Here is a 25,356-nt window from a genome sequence, read left to right as displayed (position 1 = left end):
CTTCTTCTATAGGACAGCAATCCTGCATTTTGGTAAAGAGAGAGCATCCTTTAATCTTAGAAACAAAGAGATTATTTTATGCTAAGGTACACTCTGTTCTCAATTAATTGTTCTTATTTTACAGATATTATTCTAAGTGATAAAACTATGAAAAGACTAATGAAGTACTAGGCATCAAGCAGTAATGGAGCCAGGTAAAACATTTTGAAATGGGAAAATGAACCCCTTTCTCTTTCAGAGATAGATATGTCTCAGAACCTGAAAGTCAGAATCATAGCCAAATTCTGGGGAGATGTCAAATAAATGTAAGTAATGACTAAACAACAATTTCAGAAAAAAAATATTATTTAGTAGAGAAGCATGTGTCCTGGGTTCTTTGACTTTTACAAGTACAAATAACCTCTGGCTTCCTGTCTAGGAAGTAGTCAGTCACATGCAAGAAACATTTCTTCTTCTATCACTCAGAGAATTGAGGTCACAGGGCTAAGCCACAGTCCCTAAGACAAGACAGAGGTAGATACAGAGAATCACAAATTAATTGGTGCTTAGGAGGAGAAATCTGTGGCTGGAATTACATCTTGGTTAGAGAAAAAAGGAGACAAGAAATAGGAATACATGAACTGTAATTGACAAGTTGCTGGAGCTTAGTCTAGACTAGCTTGGGAGTTAAAAACCCCACTCGGATGATCAATATATTTTTGTTAAAAGACAGTGACTTTTCCAAGCTCACACATTAAGCGTCAAAACCGTGATTCTCGCTCATGTGTACCTAATAGCTTCATACCATGAATGTTTTCTGCATATGAATATTGACAAGACACAGATCATGTGGAGAATGCCGACTAGGACACTCAGGTGACTTGAAAACATATTATGAAGAAAAGTTGAAATCGCCAGGACTAACACCATTTCATAAAAATTATAGAGTACATTTTGCCTCCATAGAAAGAACTCATAATCATTATTGCCTGCCAAAATGGAAAGGTTTGCTCTGTGATATCTTAAACCCAGTATGAGATATCTGTGCCGGAGACAAGTAGGTGCTCCCCGATCCTACTCACCTTTCTGATGGGCACACAACAACAAACAGCACTGTGTTTCCCATTCATTAAAGGTAGGTGCATGCAGGTCCCAGTCACTCCAGTGCCACTTGGGAAAGTAATACACAAAATACCCAGGTCTGACACATAAAACTTCCCATGAATGACCTTCCAAATTTTTTTTTCCTTCTTTCTGACAATTAACCAAATAATACTATAAAGACTTAGAAGATGGTGTTATGAGATGCAGCAACCCCGTGCCTCTACTGAATTGAATGAAATCCATGATTATCCTTCACTGAGTGATAAATAAACTTCATGTTGGTCAAACCACTCAAATTTGGGACTTGTGTATTACAGATTCATGCTTTGCTCTTTCTGGCAGATGGCTAACTCTTGAAAAGGTTTATTTGGCTTTTCCCCACCCCCACAGGTAACTATGCCAACTGTTTTCACCAACCAAAGCTACTGGCAGGAGATTAAACTGTGAGAAGAAGAGAGAACTGCAAATATTTCTTGCCCTCTCTTAATCCCTACTTTTAGCAAATATCTAGCAGAGGCTACTTTAATTGTTGAGCTCCTGCAAATAGGATCTGCAGTTTGCAATAGGATTTGCAGTTTGCTCCTGCAAATAGGATTTGCAGAAGAAACTATGGCTGCAGTTTCTTCTACATAGCCCTGGCTCCTAGACAATGGTTGCAGAGCCTCCTCCTCCTGGCCGCTCCAGCCCTAGGATTGAGAATAGTTTCTTGCTTTGCTAATCTGAGTTATTGCATACCTCCTGATTGCTCTTACAACCCTAACAGTTTCATAATTTATTTTCTGTATTAAATTTCTTCTGTTTAGTTACCTGGTGTGGGTTTTGTTCTTCTGGCTAGACACTAAAATGGTATGCTTCAGTTGCTAGCAATGATATATGTGACATTAAAATATAGGATAAACCTCTGGATTCTATTATATCCAAGGCCACTATAATTTTATTAAACATCTCATCATGAAGCTAAAGTAATAACCTACATTTCAAAGAGTAGACAAGTTAAAAGAAGTGTATTATTCAGGATGCTTTCAGTTGTAACAGAAAACTGAACTCAAAATGGTAAATAATCAAAGATTTTTGTAACTGAAAATATAGAAGTGGAGGGGTATTAAGGGTTCCAGGTTAAGTAATATTGGGTTCGCAGTTCCATTCCATCTGAAATTTGCCTCTGAAGCCTGGTTTTGGTCATTATCGCAACTTAGTGGTCAGTGGCAGCTACATTAACGTTTCTTTGTTTATACTCCTAAACACTTCTGTCAGCGTCACCAATCAAAAGTCCTTAAGGTTGCACTATTTGTACAAACACGAAACAAATACCTATATGGAATTCCATGGTTTTATTGGCTCAGTACTGTATCATCAGCCCCAGTTTCTGCAAAAGTGGGTATTTATTTGCTTATATCTATCAGGGCTCAGTCTGAAGCTGGACATGGGGTATATCATACACAACTCATATCTGTAACACTTCTAAGAAGTAATGGCTTCCTAAAGCAATAGAATGTTATTAGAATGAGAAGGAGAATGGATGCCATGAAAATATTCAACATGTCTATTACTGTGAATATTTACAATATTAATGTTTTCATTTTAAGTAGAACTTTTTCCCCTTTATATCACTCTGAGGTTTATACAGATATGAAATTAAGTTAGCCTGAATGGAGTAAATCTGATTATAATCTGCCATGTCTTAGGGTGCCAATTAAATCTTCAGGAAGGCAATTTTTACAGAGATAATGGGTAAAGTGCAATGCAAAGCTGGATCAGTGTTATGATCTTAAGTCTTTTTGTAAAAGTCATTACTAAAACACCTGTGAATTCAGGTGCAATTCTTAAATTATTTTAAATTGTACATAACCAATTAGGGAACCCATCTATAGATAGTTTCCTATGGAAGCCAGAGTTATATATTATTTTGGGAATAATAGACACAATGATTAAGGTCAACAAAATATTATAGCCAAGATGTGTGTGCTTTCCAGAGACACACTTTTCAAACAAACACTCATGACCTATTACTTGTTAGCTGAGATTAAGCAATTACTCTTTCACTAGGGTGATTTTTGATGTTCATGTTAATAGTAATCATGTCTATATTTGAGTGCTTTGTCTAACCAGAATATTTTGCTAAGAATCTCTCATTTAATTCCTACAATAGCTGTATTAATTTGACACTATTATCTCCATTCACAAACCAGGAAGCTGAAATGTAGAGAGTTGAAATAAATATCAAAAAGCAAAAAGAGACTTTTATAAACTGCTCATGTACAACCCATAATGGTGTGACCACAGTCAAACATTGCACTTTTCTTGATCTCAGTTTATTTTTTTGTTTGTTTGTTTTATTTTTTATATAGATGGAGTCTTGATATTTTGCCAAGGCTAGTCACAAACTCCAGGACTCAGGGGATCCTCTCACCTCAGTCTCTTAAATAGCTGAGTCCTGGGATGACAAGCATGGGCCCCATACCAGGCTGAATTTTCACTATTGCAGGCTGATTCTTGCTAAGGAAACAACTGGAAACAAAGTTGAAGCAGCATCTTTTTAAAATTTTTTACATTAGGGAATAGTAGCAACAGCAATAGTAGCAACAAACAATAATCCAGTTTAAAAGTTCTTAACAAAATCAGAAAAGAACAAGTCCACAACAAAAGAGCTAAGAGAAAGCCCATGAGCTACTCATACTGCTTCTTCTGTAGCCCTACACTGACAAAATTTAAGACTTAGCCACAAAAAGAAGAAGGGGAGCAGGCTGGGGCAAACACCTGTAAGCCAGGGATATGAGCGCTCTTTCCCCAGCTTTCACACTGGCAGTGGTGATGAAGAAGTCGTCTCAGAATTCTACATTCTCCTGGCAGGAAATCTAGCCTTATTTCTTCTCCACACATACAGGGGGAACTTCTACTCTTCATGCGTCTTTTCACTTCACACTACAAGAATCCATATTTCCTATATCAAGAAAATATACATCCCAATTTTTTTTTTTTTTTTTTTTTTTTTTGAGACAGAGTCTCGCTCTGTCACCCAGGCTGCAGTGCAGTGGCGTGATCTCAGCTCACTGCAAGCTCCGCCTCCCAGGTTCACGCCATTCTTCTGCCTCAGACTCCTGAGTAGGAGCCTCCTACAGGCACCCACCACCACGCCCAGCTAATTTTTTGTATAGAGACGGGGTTTCACAGTGTTAGCCAGGATGGTCTCGATCTCATGACCTGGTGATCCGCCCACCTTGGCCTCCCAAAGTGCTGGGATTACAGATGTGAGCCACTGTGCCAGGCCTACACATCCCAATTTTTACCCCATCTCCCAATTATCCCCTTCTCCTAAAACTTTCTTCTGTACCTGTAGAACTCACAGGCACAAATCAGCATAACCACCTAGAGTCCCAACACCTCCTCAAAATGTTCCCTTCTTGCTGTAACAGAAATTTAATCTTTCTTTGAAGATACTACTTTTGCAGCCTACTCAAATAGTGAATGTTTTCTCTATCATATACCCTGAAAATAGAATGGGTGCCCTTCTGACTGTTGACTCTTCCAATCACTTTCATTTTCTTATTGTTGAAAAGCTGTACCATTGTAGAGATTTTCTATGACTCTTACTTGTTGAAATCATCTATAAAACCTACATCACCCCTTTATCTTTTAAAAATTAGTTCCTGATTTTTTTTATTACTATCTCCAACACTCCTGCCATATTTTTGGGTTACTTCGCTATTTGTGTAGATCATAGAACTATGGTTGACTTCTCAAATTCTTGATATCTTCATCCCCATTTATGTAGACATTACTGAGACAATCATTCCCAACACATACGCTAGATCCAGTTATTACCAACAACTGCAACCTCATCATAATCTCAATTTCAAGAATCTCACTCTCCAATGTGTCTTATATATCCATGTCATGCCCTCTAGAACACCAGCAGTGTCAGCAACCCATGTACATGATCAAATTTTCATTAACTCTCAATCCCATAATGTCTTCTCTTTTCTCCTTAACCTAGATAAGTCTCATCATCCAATCAAAGAAATCTCTTTCATCTTAAGTTTCTTCTTCCCATTTTCATTTAATGTCTTTAACTTGGAACTTTTAAAATTTAACCTCTTGCCTGATTTGTACTTGTGTAATTGAATAGGGCTGGAAATGTACACACATTCCATGCATTGTATCATGAAAAATTTATGACATCAAACATCAAGTGTGCCTGTAGAGCTGCACAGAATCATGTAATCTTTTTACCAGGCCAGTTGCTCAGTCTCCTGGATAATTATTTCATACCTTCTCATTTTTCCTGTAAATCCTAATGCCTTCTGGTTCATTTTCATTCTAACACTACTTCTCATCTCATTGAGAATAATGCAAACATTAAAAATGTCTACCCCACATTTACATATCTACCTACCTTTTTTCCCCTCTCATTATTACTGGCATGCTTTGTTCATATGCAAGGTCTTTCTACGCGGTACTAAATCTTATTGCCATTTGTCCACTCAATAACTTTGACTGCAGCAGTTTATTATACTCCCTCTTCTGCTTCATGCAAGCTTATCTAAATCCTTAATATCAGCATATATTGTTATACTGATGTATATACGTGTAGTTTATACTTGTTATTTCTCCTAGTAATAGTTAAATGTTAAATGACTGCCACTCTTTTATCTGTTACTCATTTTTATTTTCCACTTTAAATTTCTCCCTATATACTTAAATGCAGCTTCTAAACTTTTGCCCCCAAACTTCTATTCCAATTGTTCAATGAATTCTAATAGTTATCTCATTTTTCAGCTTGCATCTTGCTTAACCTATCAGTAGGCATTTGGCATGGCTCTACATCTCTCCTTTTTAAAGCATGTTCTTAATTTGGCTTTCAAGACCACACAGTGTCTTGGTATTAATTCTAAACCCTCCGGTTGATTTATCATCATGATAAGCAGAATAATTATCCCCTAAAGTTGCACATGGTCTAATTCCTAGAACTTGTGAACATATTTGCCTTGCAGGGCAAAAGGACTTTGCAGATGTGATTCAGTTAAGGATCTTGGGATGGGGATATTATCCTATATTAGTCATGTAAGCCCAGTGAAATCACAAGTTTCTTTATAAGAGGAAGATGAGAGTCAGAATCAGAGAAGAAGATGTCATGGCAAAAACAGTGGTCAGAGGGATGGGATTTCTGGCTTTCAATAAGGAAGAAGGGGTTGGGGAGTGACCAAGATGGCCAACTAGAAGCGGCTAGTATGTTTGTGGCTTTCATGGAGAGGAACGGAAGGAGCAGGTAAATACAACACTTTCAACTACAACATCCAGGTACATGCACTGGGAGTAACCAAGGAAACAACTCAACCCATGGGAAATGAAGAAAAGCAGAGCAGGACAATGGCCCACCCAGGAGCAACAGAGAGCCAAGGGAACCTCCCCCACCTAGGAAAGCAATGAGTGAATGTGTAACCCTAGGAACCCATGCTTCTCCCATGAATCTTTGTAACCCTCAGGTCAGGAGATCGCCTCATAAACCCATTCCACCCAAGGGCCTTCAGTCTGACACACAGTGAGGTCTCAGCAGGGCAGCCACTCAGGCTTTCCAGGCTTCCCAGAAAAAACAACTGCAACTACAGCAAAATGGGAGGAAGTTAGACCCCCTGTACACATCCCCTAGAAAAGAGGCTGAATCCAGGGGGTTGAGCAGCAATAGCCTGCAGGCTCCACTTCCAGAGCACCTCACAGGATAAGACCCACTGGCTCTGAATTCTAGCCAGCCACCAGTAGCATCATTATACCTCCCTGAGACAGAGCTCCCAGGGGGAGGGGTGGGCCACCATATTTGCTGTTTCAGCGACTTAGCCGTTCCAGCCTTCAGGTTTTGGAGAGTCCAAGCCAACCAAGGGTGAAAGGGATCACCTAGCACTACACAGCTACTCTATGAAAACATGGCCAGACTGCTTCTTTAAGTGGGTCTCTGATCTCATTCCTCCTCCATGGGCAGGATCTTCCAACCAGGGTCTTCAGCCATCCCTGCCACTGTTCTCCTGCCAACAGAGTTTTCAAACCTCCCTGGGATGGAGCTCCCAGAGGAAGGGGCAGGCTGCCATCTTTGCTATTTTGCAGACTTCACTGGTGATACCTCCAGGTACTGGAATCCAAGGCAACTAGAACTGGGGGCAAGCAGACCCCAAGCATACCACAGCAGCCCTATGGAAAAGCAGCCAGAATGTTATTTGGGTGCCTGTTCCAATATCTCCTCACCAGGCAGGTCCTCCAGGCCTGGGCCTCTAGCCACCCACCACCAGAGCTATGATGTCAGTAGCAACTTGGCAACTCCCTGGACAGAGCCTCCAGGGGCAACTGAAAACCTTTCTGCTACTGCCTCTACACTGTAACTGTTATTGGTAACAAAGGAGCAAAGATCCCAAGTGTCTTATCCACACCTCCAACGAGCTGCAGGTGACCCAAGAAGATGTGGCCAGTCCACTTCTCATAGGTCCCACACAACTCCAACTGCTGGTCACCAGACAGGAAGCCCCTGACTTGGGCACAGCACATATCCTTCATCCTGTTCTGATTACACTGAATGATTGATGACCCACATCTCTCTGGGGTGGAGCCCCCAGGAGACAAGCAAAGTAGTGGGGCAGCAAGCCACCACCCATTTTGAATGGGTGGAGCCCAGAAGGTTTGGTATGGGAGTGTCTGTAGCAGAACATGGCCAGGAATGGCCATTCCTTTAGGTTTCGCTTGCTGCCATAAGATACTTTAGCCCTAGGGGAACTGTCAGACCGAACTTTGCAGGGCAGTCTCTCACATCAGATGGGGCTGGTGGGCACAGAGCCAGAAAGCCCCACCTGTATCAGTACCCTATCTTGCACTAACTATGCACAGAGAACAGGGGATCCTCCCACAACCCGAGCAATCACTCCTGCTTGTGAGACACAGAGAAGGCACTGAGACCAGCACCAGCCAGCACCCTGCTCCAAGCCAACACCAGCTCCAGTGAAACAGTTCACACAGTCTCCAGTAAGGGCCCCCGTTTTTTCCCCTGTCCCTGCACCCCATTGGCTACTTTGCCCCTGCCACTGTAGTAAATGCCCCCAGGCAATCAGGCACCCTTGCATCCATTAGCACTCTGCTGCAGCTGCTGTACCTTACCACCCACCAGCACAGTGGACTCCAAGCCTTGAGGAGCCAGAGAACAAATTTGGGGTCCAATACAAATCCTTCAGAGTTAGAGCAAAAGTCCACAAGTTGGGACCTGATTATTGGTCCTCTAAAATCTCCCAGAAACAAAGCCAGTCAGCTGAATCTATCTTATACCATAATCAGACCCGCAAGGTCATCAAATAGGATAAAAGAAAAAAGAACCCATCCAAATGTCAACAACCTCAAAGACCGAAGATAGATGAGCTCACAGAGATGAGAAAGAATCAGTGCAAGAATGTTGAAAACTCAAAAACCCAGAATGCCTTCTTTCCTCCAAATTACTGCATCACATCTCCAGGCCAATGCTAAGATGGCTGAAATAAAAGAAGTAGAATTCAGAATATGAATAGGAGCAAAGTTCATTGAGCTACAGGAGTACATTGTAACTCAATGCAAGGAAGCTAAAAATCATTATAAAACATTGTGGGAGACGACAGACAAAATAACCAGCACAGAGAAGAACGTAACCACCCTGACACAGCTGAATAACACACTGCAAAAATTTCATAGTGCAATCAAAAGTATAAGTAGCAGAATAGACCAAGCAAAGGAAAAAATCTTGGAACTTGAAGACTGGCCTTCTGAAAGAAGACAGGCAGACAAGAATAGAGAAAAAAGAATGAAAAGTAATGAGCAAGCCCTCTCAGACATATGGGGTTATATAAAGAAACCAAATCTATGACTGATTGGTGTACCTGAAAGAGATGGGGAGAATGGAACCAACTTGGAAAACATAGTTCAGGATATCATCCATGAGAACATTCCCAACCTAGCTAGGGAGGCCAACATTCAAATTCAAGAAATGAAAACCCCGGCAAGATACTCCACAAGAAGTTCATCCCCAAAACACATAATCATCAAATTCTCTAAGGTCAAAATGAAAAAAAAGAAATGTTAAGGGCAGCTAGAGAGAAAGGCCAGGTCACCTAAAAGGAAAGCCCATCAGATTAACAGTGGACCTCTCAGCTGAAACCCTAAAAATCAGAGGAGATTGGGGGTCAATATTCAACATCCTTGAAAAAAATAAATTCCAACCCAGAATTTATATCCAGCCAAACTAAGCTTCAAAAATGAAGGAGAAATAAGATCATACAGGCAAATTCTGAGAGAATTTGTTATCACCAGATCTGCCTTACAAGAGTTCCTGAAAGAAACACTAAACATGGAAAGGAAAGACCATTACCAGCCACTACAAAAGCACACTGAAGTACACAGGCCAGTGACACTATAAAGTAACCACATAACCAAGTCTGCAAAATAACCAGCTAACATCATGATGACAGGAACAAATCCCTATTTATCAATACTAACCTTGAATGTAAATGGGCTAAATGTCCCAATTAAAAGACACAGAGTGGCAAAATGGATAAAGAATCAAGACCCATTGGTGTGTTGTCTTCAAGAGACCCATTTCACATGCAATTACAGAGGCTCAAAATAAAGGAATGGAGAAAAGTCTACCAAACAAATGGAAAACACAAAAAAGCAGGGGTCATAATCCTAGTGTCTGACAAAAAAGATTTAAAGCAAGAAATATTAAAAAATACAAAGAGGGGTATTATGTAATGGTAAAGGGTTCAAATCAACAAGAAGATCTAACTATCCTAAATATATACATATGCAACACATGAGGACCCAGATTCATAAAGCAAATTTTTAGACTCTCAAAGAGACCTAGGCTCCCACACAATCACAATGAGAGACTTCATCATCCCACTGACAATATTAGACAGATCAGTGAGACAGAAAATTAACAAAGATAGTCAGGACCTGAACTCAGCACTGGATCAAATGAACCTGATAGATACAGAATTTTCCATACATACACACACACAAAAAGAGAATATACATCCTTCTCATTCTTAATTTCAGATCACATCTAAAACTGATCACATAATTGGAAATAAAACAGTCCTTCACAAATGCAAAAGAACTGAAATCATAAAAAAAAATCTCTTGCACCACAGTGCAATAAAATTAGAAGCCAAGACCAAGAAATTCACTCAAGACCATACAATTACATGGAAATTGAATAACCTGCTTCTGAATGACTTTTGGGTGAATAATGAAATTAAGGAAGAAATCGATAAGTTTTTTGAAACTAATGAGAACAAAGATACAACATACCAGCATCTCTGGGACATAGCTAAGGCAGTGTTAAAAGGGAAATGTATAGCACTAAATGCCCATATCAAAAAGTTAGATCAAATTTACAACCTAACATTACAACTAAAACAACTAGAGAACCAAGAGCATAAAAATCCCAAATCTAGAAGTACATTAATTAGTCAGGGTTCTCTAGAGAAAAGGAGCTAATAGGAGATATACATACACATACATATACACACATATATACATATATGTATCTCATATATATACATATATACATATATGTGAGATTTTTAAGTATTAAGTTACACAATCACAAAGTCCCACAATAGGCTGTCTGCAAGCTGAGGATCAAAGACAGCCATTCCGAGTACCAAAACTGAAGAACTTGGAGTCCAGTGTTGGAGGGCAGGAAGCATCCAGCATGGAAGAAAAATGTAGGCTGGGAGGCTAGGCCAGTCTCTCTTTCTCACGTTTTTCGGCCTGCTTTATATTTGCTGGCAACTGATTAGATTGTGTCCACCATACTAATGGTGGATCTGCCTTCCCCAGCCCACCAACTCAGATGTTAATCTCTTTTGGCAACACCCTTATAGACATATCTAGGATCAATACTTTGTATCTTTCAATCCTATCAAGTTGACACTCAGTATTAACCATCACAAGTCCAACCCTTGTCAGCTTGAACCCATACACATCTCCTGAGATCATATATAATCTTCAAATAAAGACAATAATAAGGTCATAATTACTCCTAACATAATACATCTATCCCTCCTACAACTGGAAATGCACCAATCCTAAACCCAAATACTATCACATAAAGTTAACAATACTTAAATGCTGATATGAAGTCAATAAATCTTATGTCACATAGTAAAGGAACAGGAAATAAAGGTTTTTTTGTGTGTGCGTGTACAAGTATATACAGGCACAAACATGTTTTTAGCAAAAGGGGGAGGAAATACTCATGACAATTACAGTCCCCATTTCTGCAGCTGGTCATGTGGTTGTGCCGGTATTGATGACTACCTTCTTTTACTACCCATTCTGTATTTCCTTTGCCTTCAGCAAGCACCCCAGTAGGTCATGGTATTTTCCTGGAGGAGTGACCCAAATCTTCATTTCTGAGGGGTCTTGGCCATTTGTAGTCCTGCCTGGATTGGACTGTTGTAGTTTCCCATTGAGCTTAATCACAGAGCATGGTAATAGTAAGAGATGCCCTAATGGATCTCCTATATTCCATAATATTCCTCCTTACCTCCGTTGTGGAGTTGTGGACTGAATTCATCTTGATAGTCCAGGTCAATCATCCCAGCCAACACTCTAACTCCCTTCTTGGCCTGTTGGCTTAAACATAGGAGGAACCCAAAGTGCCAAGGTGGCAATCATAACTTCCAGTTTAATAAAATCATTGTTGTGTCTCCTGGTGGCAGCATTCCTCCCTCTGGAACTAGGAACTCTAGGCCAGCAGAACATAATGTCATGGGAACAGGAAGCAAAAATTTTGCTTGTGCATCACTAGGGGTGATGGTGAGTGGTGCTACTTCCACTTCCACCCCTTGATTCCTGGACCCGTGAATCCTGGCTATAGAAGAAACAGTAACATATATTGGACACTGATTCAGAGCATACACAGCCTTCTGGAGAACTTTGCCCCAGCCCTGCAAAGTATTGTCACCTAGTTGGCATTGTAATTGTGGCCTCAAAAGGCCATTCCACCGTTCTATCATACAGCTGTTTCAGGATGATGGGGAACATGGTAAGACCAGTGAATTCCATGAGCATAAGCCTACTGCCACACTTCTTTAGCTGTAAAGTGAGTGCCTTGGTCAGAGGCAATGCTGTGTGAAATACCATGATGGTGGACAAGGCATTCCATGAGTCCATGGATGGTAGTCTTGGCAAAAGCATTGCATGCAGGATAGGCAAACCCATATCCAGAGTAAATGTTTATTTCAGTGAAGACAAATCTCTGCCCTTTCCATGATGGAAGAGGTCCAATATAATCAACCTGCCACCAGGCAGCTGGCTGATCACCCTGAGGAATGGTGCCATATTGAGGGCTTAGTGTTGGTCTCTGCTGCTGGCAAATTGGGCACTCAGCAGTGGCTGTAGCCAGGTGAGCCTTGGTAAGTGGAAGTCCATGTTGCTGAGCCCATGTGTAACCTCCATCCTGGCCAACATGGCCGCTTTGTTCATGGGCATATTGGATGATGACAGGGTGGGTGGGAAAAGAGGCTGAGTGGTGTCCACAAAACCGGCCATCCTATCCACTTGATCATTAAAATCCTCATCTGCTGAGGTCACCCATTAGTGAACACCCACATGACATACAAATATCTTCAGTTTTTGACCACTCAGAGAGGTTCATCCACATACCTCTTCCCCAAAGTTGTCACCAATTTTCCAATTATGTTTCTTCCAAGTTCCTGACCATCCAGCTAAACCATTGGCTACAGCCCATGAATCAGTATATAATCACATATCTGACCACGTCTCCTTCCATGCAAAGTGCACAACCAGGTGCACTGCTCGAAGTTCTGCCCACTGGAAAGATTTTCCTTCACAACTGTCTTTTAGGGATGTCCTAAAAAGGGACTGTAGTGCTGCAGCTGTCCACTTTTGGGTGGTGCCTGCATATCATGCCAAACCATCTGTGAACCAGGCCCTAGTCTTCTCTTCTTTTATCAACTAATCATAGGAAACTCCCCATGAGGCCATCAGTGCGGGCTGGGGGAGAGAAGGCAGGGCGGCAGGAGTGGAGACAATGGGCACTTGAGCCACTTCCTCATGTAACTTATTTGTGCTTTTAGGACCTGCTCAAGCCTGATCATGTACACTACTTCCATTCGATGATGGAATGCTGCTGTGCATGACCCACTTTAGGTTAGATGGGTCACAAAGCACCCAGTTCATGATAGGCAGTTTAAGTAACATGGTGACTTGATGATCCATTTTCACATGTTCAGTTTCCACCAAAGCCTAGTAACAGGCCAAGAGCTGTCTCTCAAAAGGAGAGTACTTATCTGCAGAAGATGGCAGAGCCTTACTCCAAAATCCTAGAGAGGACTCCACTGTGATTTACCTACGGGGGCCTGGAAAAGACTCCAAACAGCTTCCATATCTGCCACTGACACCTCAAGCACCATTGGATATTCTGCGTCATATGGTCCAAGTGGCAGAGCAGCTTGCACAGTGGCCTGGACCTGATGTACAGCCTTCTGTTCTGGACCCTACTAAAAACTGGAAGCCTTTCGGGTCACTCAATAAATAAGCCAGAGTAACACACCCAAATGAGAAATGTGTTGCCTCCAAAATTCAAATAGGCGCAATATGTGTTGTGCCCCTTTCTTGGTTGTAGGAGGGGCCAAATGCAGCAACTTATCCTTTACCTTAGAAGGAATATCTCAACAGGCCCCACAGCACTGGACCCTTAGAAATTTTAATGAGGTCTCTGAATTTCAGTCAGATTTATTTCCCATCCTCTGACACAGAAATGTCTCCCCAATAAGTCCAGTGTGTTTGCTACTTCTTGCTCACTGGATCCAATCAGGATAATGCAATCAATGTAATGGATGAGTGTGGTATCTTACAGAAGTGAAAAGCAATCAAGTTCTCTTTGAACAAGATTATGACACAAAGCTGGAGAGCTGATATACCCCTGAGGTAGGACAGTAAAGGTATATTGCTGGTCTTGCCAGCTGAAGGCCAATTTCTTCTGGTGGACCTTATCGACAGGAATGGAAAAAAAGCATTTGCCAAGTCAATGGCTGCATACCAGGTACCAGGAGATGTGTTAATTTGCTCAAGCAATGAAACCACAGCTGGTACAGCAGCTGCAATCAGAGTCACCATTTGGCTAAGCCTACTATAATCCACTGTCGTACTCCATAGTCTGTCTCCTGCACAGGCCAAATCAGAGAGTTGAATGGGGATGTAGAGGAAATCACCACCCCTGCATTCTGGCATTGGGGAAATGACCACAGGAGGAGTCCAGAGACCCAGTGGACCCACTGTAAGTGGGACATGAGCTAAAACTCCATTAATTACTGGACCTCCATAAGTCCCTACTTTAACTGGAGGACCACAATGAGGTTTTGGGCCTGCTGGAATCAATGTCAGCTCAGCGCCAGTGTCCAGTAGTCCCTGAAATGTCTGATCATTTCCCTTTCCCCAGTGCAGTTACCCTGGTAAAAGGCTGGTGGTCTCCTTGGGGAAGGATGAGAGAAATATTCACTGCATAAATTGTCAGTAATGTAGTGGGGTCCTTTGTCAAGGGGACCCAGACTCCCCTTCATTCAAGCAGTTCTGGATCTGTAAACTGGCTCAAGTCTGGAAATCTACTGAGGAGCCGTGATTCTCTGTTTTTATAATTCAAATTTGTCTTTTGTCCATTCGGCCTAGGAGTCTTCTGCTTGTATAAATTAAGTAGGAATGAAGTAGGCTTCCTTTCAGTTTTATTTCTAGAAACACCATGATTAGCCAATGCCAGAGCTCTACATGAGTCAGACTATTCTGATTTCCACTTTGCCTCTGCTGTCCATCACGTAGCTACACCCACCTTGCCTTCGGTGGTTGAGTGCTGCCACTTGGCCCCTGCCACCTCAGAATCCAATTATTCCCATTGTATTTAAATTTTCTAGTTTAGTGACTGCTGTTCCCACCATTAGATCTGACATACAGAGAAGAGCAATTACAGGGCTCTTCAAAGATGCAGGTGCTGCCCTCACAAATGTGTTTCACAAGGCATTGGTCAAGGGTGTATCTTCTGTACCCTCCAAGCTGATCTAAAGTGACAAATCCAGTCCACCATCCCAATCTCCCTAAGCCCTTGGATCCCTTCCTCTACATTAAACCAAGAGAGACCAGGCATTTCCAGCTCACTCACAGTGGGCCATCTTTTAATCCATATTTCAGCTAATCAAGCAAATAAACTATAAGAACCATTTTTTACTCCTCGATCTGCAACATTAAATGCAGAGTCCCTACTTAGTGGGCCAAAATCAATAAATTCAGCCTGATCTAACTCTATGTTCCTTCCACCATTATCCCATACCCTTAATATCCATTCCTATGCCTGTTCTCCAGATTGTTGTTCATATAAATTAGAGAACTCAGTTCTTTTCGAATGTATCATACTGCTCTTTCTCTATAGGAGATAAGAGTCTCAGGACAATCTTTGCAGATTTGAGGCTCAGTATCTGCTTCTGAAGCAAGAGACAGAATTGCTGAGTTCATCGTTTTCTTTCATCACTTTGTCCACTGAACTTAGAAGCAACCAACCAGGTTCATTATGTTCCTTGGTTCTCCACATATGGTCAAAGGTATTATGTATAGTCACTCAACTCCTTGCCTCCTACGAGTGGTGAATCAAGAGTGTCAAATGCATTTATTTTGCAAAACTCTCTAAACAGTTCATGCCAAGTACTATCTGTGTTTTCCATATTATCAGAAGTACAGTCCTTAGCATTTTTGGGTCTAATCATATTAAGCAGCCAACTCCAGAAACCTCAAAACCAATGAAAGAACTCCATCCTTAATATTCTGTCCCTCTAGAACCACTCCTGGTACCAAAATCTGTATTAGTCAGGGTTCTCTAAAGGAACAGAATAGGATATATATATAGATAGATAAAAATTATATATATAGATAAATTATATATATAGATAAATTATATATATAATATATAATAAAATTTATATATATATATAAATTTTAACTTACATGATCACAAGGCCCCACAATAGGCTGTCTGCATGCTGAGGATCAAGGAGAGCCAGTCCAAGTCCCCAAACTGAAGAACTTGGAGTCCAGTGTTGGAGGGCAGGAAGCATCCAGCATGGGAAAAAGATGTAGTCTGGGAGGCTAGGCCAGTCTCTCTTTCTCCTGTTTTTCTGCCTGCTTTATATTTGCTGGTGGCTGATTAGATTGTGTCCACCATATTAAGAGTGGATCTGCCTTCCCCAGCCCACTGACTCAAATGTTAATCTCTTTTGGCAACATCCTCATAGACACATCCAGGATTAGTATTTTGTATCTTTCAATCCAAGTTGACACTCAGTATTAACCATCATAATAAGAATTAACCAAAAATTAGAGCCAAACTTAAGGCGATACAGACATGAAAAACCATTCAACAGATCAACAAATCCAGGATCTGGTTTTTGAAAAAATTAATAAAATAGATAAACCACTAGCTATACTAATAAAGAAGAAAGAAGATTCAAATAAACGCTGTCAGAAATGACAAGGGGGATATTACCACTGACCCCACAGAAATACAAACCATCAGAGAATACTATAAACACTTCTATGCAAATAAATTGGGAAATCTAGAAGAAATGGATACATTCCTGGGCACATACACCTTCCCGAGACTGAACCAGGAAGAAATTGAATCCCTAAACAGACCAATAATGAGCTCTGAAATTGAGGCAGTATTAAGTAGCCTACCAATTAAAAAAAGACCAGGACCAGATGGAATCACAGCTGAATTCTACCCAATATATGAAGAAGAGCTGGTAGCATTTCTACTGAAACTATTCCAAAAAATTTGAAAAGGAGAGACTTCTTACTAATTCATTCTATGAGGCAAGCATAATCCTGATACCAAAAACTGACAGAGAGAGAAAACAAAGAAGAAAACTTCAGGCCAATACCCTTCATGAAAATCCATGCAAAAATCCTCAACACAATACTGGCAAACTGAATCCAACAGCGCAACAGAAAACGTATCCACTACAATTACATAGGCTTAATCCCTGTCATGCAAGTTTGGCTCAACATATGCAAATCAATAAATGTGACTCATCATATAAACAGAAATAAAGACAAATACCACATGATTATCTCAACAGATGCAGAAACATCTTTTGATAAAATTCAACATTCATGTTAAAAAGTCTCAATAAGCTAGGTATTGAAGAAACATACCTCCAAATGATAAGAGCCATATATGACAAATCCACAGCCAACATCATACTGAATGGGCAAAAGCTGGAAGCATTTCCATTGGAAACTGGCACAACACAAGGATGTCCTCTCTCCCTACTCCTATTCAACATAGTATTGGAAGTCCTGGCCAGGACAATCAGTCAAGAGAAAGAAATAAAGCACATCCAAATAGTATGAATAGAAGTAAAACTACCCCTTTTTGCAGACAACATGATCCTATATCTACAAAACCCCATAGTCTCAGCCCAAAAGCTTTTTAAGCTGATGAGCACCTTCAGGAAAGTCTCAGGATACAAAATCAATTTGCCAAAATCACTTACATTGCTATACACCAATAAAAGTCCAGCCAAGAGCCACATCAGAAATGAACTCCCATTCACAATTGCCACAAAAAGAATAAAAACCTAGGATTAGAGCTAACTAGGAAGGTGAAAGATTTCTACAAGGAGAAATACAAGCTACTGGTCAAAGAAATCAAAGATGACACAAACAAATAGAAAAACATTCCATGCTTATATAATCAATATTGTTAAAATGGCCAACTGCCCAGAACAGTTTACAGATTAATGCTATTACTCTTAAACTTCCATTGAAATTCTTCACAGAACTAGAAGATACTATTTTAAAATTCATATGTAACCAAAAAAGAGCCCAAATACCCAAGGCAATACTAAGGAAAAAGAACAAAGCTGGAGGCATCATGCTACCCACCTTCAAACTATATTACAGGGCTACAGTAACCAAAACAGCATGGTACTTGCACAAACGCAGACACATTAGACCAATGAAACAGAATGAGGAACCCAGAAATAAGACTACACACTGATTTTTGACAAACCTGACTGAAACAAGCAATGGGGAAACAATTCCCTTTTCAATCAATGATACTGCAATAACTGACTGGCCATATGTACGAAACTGAAATTTTACCCTTCTTTACACCAGAAACAAAGATCAAATCAAGATGAATTAAAGATTCAAATGTAAAACCAAAACTATAAAAATCCTGGAAAACAATCTACATAGTACCATTCAGGACATAGGCGCAGGCAAAGATTTCATGATGAAGACACCAAAAGGAATTGCAACAAAAGTAAAAAATGACAAATGGGATCTAATTAAACTAAAGAGCTTTTGCACACAGCAAGAAAAAAAAACTATAAATGGAGTAAACAGACAAACTACTAAATGGAAGAAAATTTTTGCAAACTATACATCTGACAAACATCTAATATCCAGCATCTATAAGGAACTTAAGTTTCTGAGAAAAAGAAAAAACAAACAACCCAATTAAAAAGTGGGCAATGGACATGAACAGTTTCCAATGGGGAAAATTGATGGAGACATCAATCATATGAAAAAAGCTCAATATCACTGAATATTAGAGAAATGCAAATCAAAACCACAATGGGATACCATCTCACATCAGTCAGAATGGCTACTATTAAAAAGTTAAAAAATAAAAAACAATGCTGGCGAGGTTGTAGAGAGAAAGGATCACTTATACACTGTTTTTTGGAGTGTAGATTAGTTCACTCACTGTGGAAGTCAGTATGGCAATTCCTCAAAGAGCTAAAGACAGAAATACTATTTGACCCAGCAATCCCATTCCTGGGTATATACCCAAAGGTGTAAAAATCATTCTGTTATAAGGACACATGCACACATATGTTCATTGCAGCACTGTTCACAATAGCAAAGACATGGAATCAACCTAAATGCTCATCAATAATAAACTGGATAAAGAAAATGTGGCACATATACACCACGGAATATTTGCAACCATAAAAAAGAACAAGATCATGCCCTTTGTAGGGACATGGATGGAGCTGGAGGCCATTATCCTTAGCAAACTAATGCAGGAACAGAAAACTAAATATGTGTTTTCACTTATAAGTGGGAGCTAAATAATAAGAACACATGGATACACAGAGGGGAACAACATATACTGGGGCCTATTGGATGGTGGAGGGTAGAAGGGTGAGAGGAGAGAGATCAGGAAAAATAACAGGTACTAGGCTTAATACCTGGGTGATGAAATAATCTATACAACAATCCTCCATGACACAAGTTTATCTGTGTAACAAATCTGCACATGTAACCCTGAACTTAAAATAAAAGAAAAAAAAATAGGAGAAAGGGGCCACATACCAAAAAATGGAGGTGGCCTCTAGAAGCTGGAAAAGGCAAGGAAATACATGCCATATAGATGCTCCAGAAGTGCAATCCTGTTGGTTTTGGTCCAGTGAAGGCCATTTTCAATTTCTGGCTTTCAGAATTCTAAGAAAGACAGTGCTATATTAAGCCACTAAGTTTGTAGTATTTTGTTACAGCACAATAGAAAATAATACAGATATAACCTCCTTTTCTGGTCTCTCTTTTCTTAATACTGGAACATTTCAATAATCTATTCTTAATTTTTCTTCCCTTCTCTTCCTTTTTCTCTCCTCTCTTCTATCCTCCCATTCCCTGCCCTCCTCTCCTTCATTTTCATTCACTCTCTTGATGATCTCTTTCAGGAGCATGGCTGTGGCAAGTATCTAAATGTTAATGACTTCTAAATCCCTATTTTCTGGCAGAATGCCACTCCTGCTCTTCAAATTAATATCTCCAACTGGGTGTAGTACTCATCATAAAAATCACCAATTTTAAAAATATTTAACCTCCTCCCATACACGGTCTTCCCTGTGTCTATTAACGGTATCTTTATTCTTTTAGCTCCTCAATCCAAAAAATTTGTAGTCATCTATGAACTTTTTCCTTTTCTCACATCCCACATGCAACCTGTCAATAAATCCTGTTGGCTCTACCCTCAAAATATTTCTAAAATCACACTGTTCTTAAACAACATTGAAACAATTTTCCCCCTATTGTCAGATTTCCTGGATTTTTGCAAAAGTCTTCTACACTGATCTTCATGGCAATCCCTTTTTAATCTGTAGTTTAATTTCAATATTGTTGCCAGAGTGATTACTAAAATGAGCCTCCAAATGGCTTTCTCTTGCTTTCTATAAAGGCCCATACTGACATGATGATGTACACACATCTATGTATCTATCTCCCCACTGTTTCTCAGATGTCATCTTCTTCTACTATCATATTTGCTTTTATTAATTACAGGAAAAGGAGCCCTCTTGTTTTTCCATGCTTTCTGGAGAAATGGTGCTAGAAAAGAACACCCTGCTGAGATTGCCCTTCTGTCAAGCATCTATGGGACTTACTCCTTGACTTCCATTAAGTCTTTTTCCAAATACCTGCTCTTTCAATGAGGCCCTTCCTTCCCTTCACAGTATAAATCATAATGTTCTCAACCTGTCACTTCCTATCTACTTTTTCTACTTTATTTTCCTTGATAGCTGTTATCCCCATCTCACATTTTCTATAGTTTATGTGTGTGTTTGCTTCTTGTCTACTGCTATCCACTAGAATGCAACCTTCATTAGGCTTTAGATTTATCTGTTTAATTTCCTGCTATCTATTCAATGTCAAGAACAGTGTCTGGCACACAGTAGGGGCTTGATAAGTAACATTGCTCATATTTAAATAAATACATTTTCTCTGTATAGCCTTCCAAGCACAAATATACTGAGAATAAGATGAAGCATTATGTCCTCTTATAGATCAAGTTTCTATATCTTTTAGTAATAGATATATGTTCTTTCATACACTTTTCATTCAAAAAGCATTTATTTATTCAATATTCATTGTTGTCAGGTTCCTCTGACAGGTATCATGAGAAACGCAACAAAGAATAAGGCTCAGTTTGAATTTTGAAAGATTATTCTCAAGTAGAGAGTTAAGAAAATGACAAAATGATGAAAATACAGGGAAGACTGTGGTAAGAACCATAATAGAAGCAAAAATGTGAGGAAACTTTTTAGGTTGAGAATAATTTATTGAAAAAAACTTTAATCATAAAAAATATTCAAAAAATTAACATTGAACTCCAGTCTGAGTTACTGTAGAATCGGTCTCTAAATTAAGGGTTATGTTTACTCTCTACTTCTTTCCAAGGTCAGTCTCATGGATAATATATTAATTACTATTAGCTCCAGGAAAATTAGATTGCTCATGACCTTAAACATACACAAGGCATGCCAATTTATTTATATTTAGCCATGATATAGATTAATCTTATTCCCTATAGTAAGGCAAGATGTGTCAAACACTATACAACATCATTATATTGTTATGTGGGTCTAAAAGCACTTTTTTTTCCCCAACAGATTAAATCACTTTCACATAATATTTTCTGATGTTCCCCTAAGATAGATAGAGGCTGCTCACATCATAGATTTATCTTAGACTCACCAGGGCCAAAAATAATACTGCTTACTTAGGCATCCCTTTTGTAAATATTCATCATCATGCCACAAGTTAAATCCAGGGACAGGAAGTACATGGACCGGGACCAATCCATCACTTTTTTTTTTTTTTTTTTTTTTTTTTTGAGACGGAGTCTCGCTCTGTCGCCCAGGCTGGAGTGCAGTGGCGTGATCTCGGCTCACTGCAAGCTCCGCCTCCCGGGTTCACGCCATTCTCCTGCCTCAGCGCCAGGATAATCCATCACTTTTACTCAAAGAAGCATATATCCTGAGTACTGCAAGTAGCAGCATTTTGTTTAGATATGGAGGTTGGCATTAGTATTATTGAAGCTCTCAGGATTACTGGAAGCATAATTTAACATGGTTTATGTAGATTTCTTTTATAGTTTTTATGCGCCAAACTTCTAAATATCACATAAATATATGGATAATAGAAAAACATGCATTAAGTTAATAGTGAGAGTCTATAATTGCCAGTAAAAGCAAATCAGTTAGATTAAATGGTTACAAAACAGTCATACAGAAAATTAATTCCAATAGTGATAATCATTACTATCTGAAATTCATCATCAGGAGAGAGGCATGTTGGAATATTAATAAAAAACTCTGCATATGTTCAAATTCACAGTCTTCCCTATTTTCACTCCCATTACCCTAGTCCACTCTTAATGTGCTTCATCTTGCAGAGTGAAAGAGGTAATTGTCATAATTCCCATTAGTTAAGTGTACAAAGTAGGAAAATATTATTTTCTATTAAGCAGTATATAGTAGAAGCTGCATTGAGTTAGGAATATGACTCAGGTGTTTGTCCCATTTCTGTCATTTACTAGTTGTAAGATCTCCGGCAAATCATTAAACTTGATAGAGTTTTTATTTCCTTGAACAGAAAATAATAAATATATCTTTCCTGTCCACCTTAAAAGATTGCAAAAATTCAATGAAATCGAATATTTAAAATTTGTTTTTACAGTACTAAAACTATTGAAATGTGAAGCATCTTTTATTGCATCATTCTAAACTTTACATTACTTGCCATTACTTTTCATATTAATGCAGTGTAGCTTAAAGGCTGCTGCCAAAACCAACTTAGCAAATAGCTCTGATTCAGGGTCATATCTCATCACCCTCAATGAAATGCTGGTAGCATAATAGTTACCACAGTTACTTCTTCCTCATATTGACCCTTCATTAAAAACGACACCTTAATTTTGACTTTTAATACTTGAATTTCTGTTGTACTTTCTCTAATCCTCTTCTTGGAGATTTCACATACGTCCATATCTTACACCATCAAATCTTATAGGGCAGCATTATAATCACCAACCTTTGACCTATGCAAAGCGAAATTCATTATTTTCCACTAATTTTGCAATTTCTTTTTTGCTCAACATTATGAAATAATTTTGGCATCTCTTTCTCTATCACCTCTTCTACTTGATCAATTTGTACACCCCTTATTGTATCCAGGTCTTACTGCCACAGTGGTACACATTGGCAAGCACACCGGGATTATCTCCATCAGTAAAATATATTGTCCAATTATAAATATGTGGCTTTACTTGCCTGTCTATTGGACTCTTCTTAACTAAAGAGAACTTTGTTTCTCCTGATGTTAGCGCAAGTCTTGGTACAAGGTATCTACTCAGATGCCTGTTGAATTAGTGCACAAATGACTTGTTTCCTTCTAGTTTCTTTTTTTTATAACTCATAAATTTATCCATCTTTCGTTTCATGTTTTGATTAAATCTTAGTTTTGCAGCCAAACTTTAGTTTAAATCTAGTGCAACTGACAAATTCATTTTCCCCCTCAACCTTGCACTTTCTTTTTTCTTCTAGAAACACAACATCATGGAAGCTTTTTCACAATCTCTTTTCCTCAGAGCTGGATAGAGTGTGCTTTGCTTGTGTTGGGGGAAAGCAGAAAGTATCTCTGTCAGATGATTTTTTCAACGTTAGAGAGTAAACTGTGAATCAAATCTAGGTCTTCTGAAACACACTCTAAAGTTCCATTCATTTGTCCTATGTTTATTTTTAAATAAATTGTTTCAAGGTATCATTTACACAAAATGAAATGCACACAACTTAGGTAAACAATTTTATGAGCTTTGACAATTCTGTACACCCAGGTAATCACCCTGATTCAATATATAGAATGTTTTTATTACCCCATAGTTTCTTTCACCACTTTGCAGTCATTTCTACCCTCATTTTTGCCCCCAAGCAACCTGTGATCTATAGACAGACCCTTACCTTCTACTCAGGTACAAGTGGGAAATTTCAAGAAACCTAGGTTCTTACAGTGTTTTACCAGCACTGTCTACTGAGAATACTTGACACTGTACACACTTTAAAGGAAAACCGTTTAACAGCATCCAATTGTTTATCATAGAGCATACACTGAAGGGTGCATTCAGAGCTGAGAAATAATACATTGAATAAATGGCATATATGTCTTTATAAGAAGCTGACAAATTATATGAGAGATCAACTTTGAAACACATTCCATTCAACACTTAGTATGACAATTCCTATAATTCTAGCCATTCTCATGGCTCTGTAGTGGTATCTCATTGTGTTTATAATTTGGATTTCTCTGATGTCTAATAATGCTAAACATCTTTTCATATTTCTCTGGCCATTTGTCTATCTTATTTTGTTAGCTGTCTGCTCAAGTATTTTGCTCAATTTTTAATTGGCTGTTTGTCTTATGCTTGAGTTTTAAGAATTATTTAGATATTCTGGATAGACCAAAAGTATTAGGCATAAATGTGCTTATTGAGTTTCAAAATCATTAAGGTTTTATCAACCACTTCTCAGAGAAAAAATTATGTGTGTTTTAAATATTTGTGTATATATAAGTATATAAACATATATATATATACACACACACCCATATATTTTTCCCAAGATGCAGAACCTGATTAATATGTATTTGCAGGAAATGAGAAAGCATGTGCCAAAGTGGATGTTGATGTGCTGGACTGAGCTGAAGGAATGGCTGCGACATACAGGGCTGGTGTGGGGAGATTTTAATCATATGGAGCACTCATGTGTTACAGAGGATTAAATATATTTGCAATAACACTTGCAGCCAGACCTAAAAGTCAACTGGGATCACTAATGGAGATCTGAAAATAAAAATTACTTACAGCAAAAGAAATGGCAAAGTTTTTGATATAGTACTGAAGAAGGGATCAGAAAACTCAGAAAAGTGGGACTATTAAGATGGATTTTCATTTTGTAAGCACTAAGAATGCACCACCTGAACATGTTGCTCAGCAAGACCTTTCACTAGATCAATAAGAAATTAACTGATGAAGAAGACAACAGAATCTTTGAGAAGTTTGTTGGTAGCTATCCTTTGCAGGACAAGGTTTACAGTAGGAGATGCTTCTGTGGAACCAGGCTCCTTAATATAAACCAGAGATGAGGAGATCCCAGAATGCCAGAAGCTAGATGTCAACACTTAATCCATATATGCAGGGTAGATGTGATCAACATAAAAGGCAGCAAGTTTGGAGTGATAATAAAGATGCCTCAACACACAGGCATATGTTGAAGAGCTATTAATGTTCCTCAGGAAGACAGACATGTAAGACGTTGCTCATTTTGCAAGAAAAAATCCATTTTTGGGAAGCAGAAAACTATCATCAAAAGCTACAATAAAAATTGTTCTCCTTCACTGAGTTTCAAGACC

The sequence above is a fragment of the Pan troglodytes genome, chromosome 9 (genome assembly GCF_028858775.2).
Source record: "Pan troglodytes isolate AG18354 chromosome 9, NHGRI_mPanTro3-v2.0_pri, whole genome shotgun sequence".
Lineage (NCBI taxonomy): Eukaryota > Metazoa > Chordata > Mammalia > Primates > Hominidae > Pan > Pan troglodytes.
The sequence above is the reverse complement of the archived record's forward strand: the minus strand, read 5'-3'. Positions refer to the sequence as shown.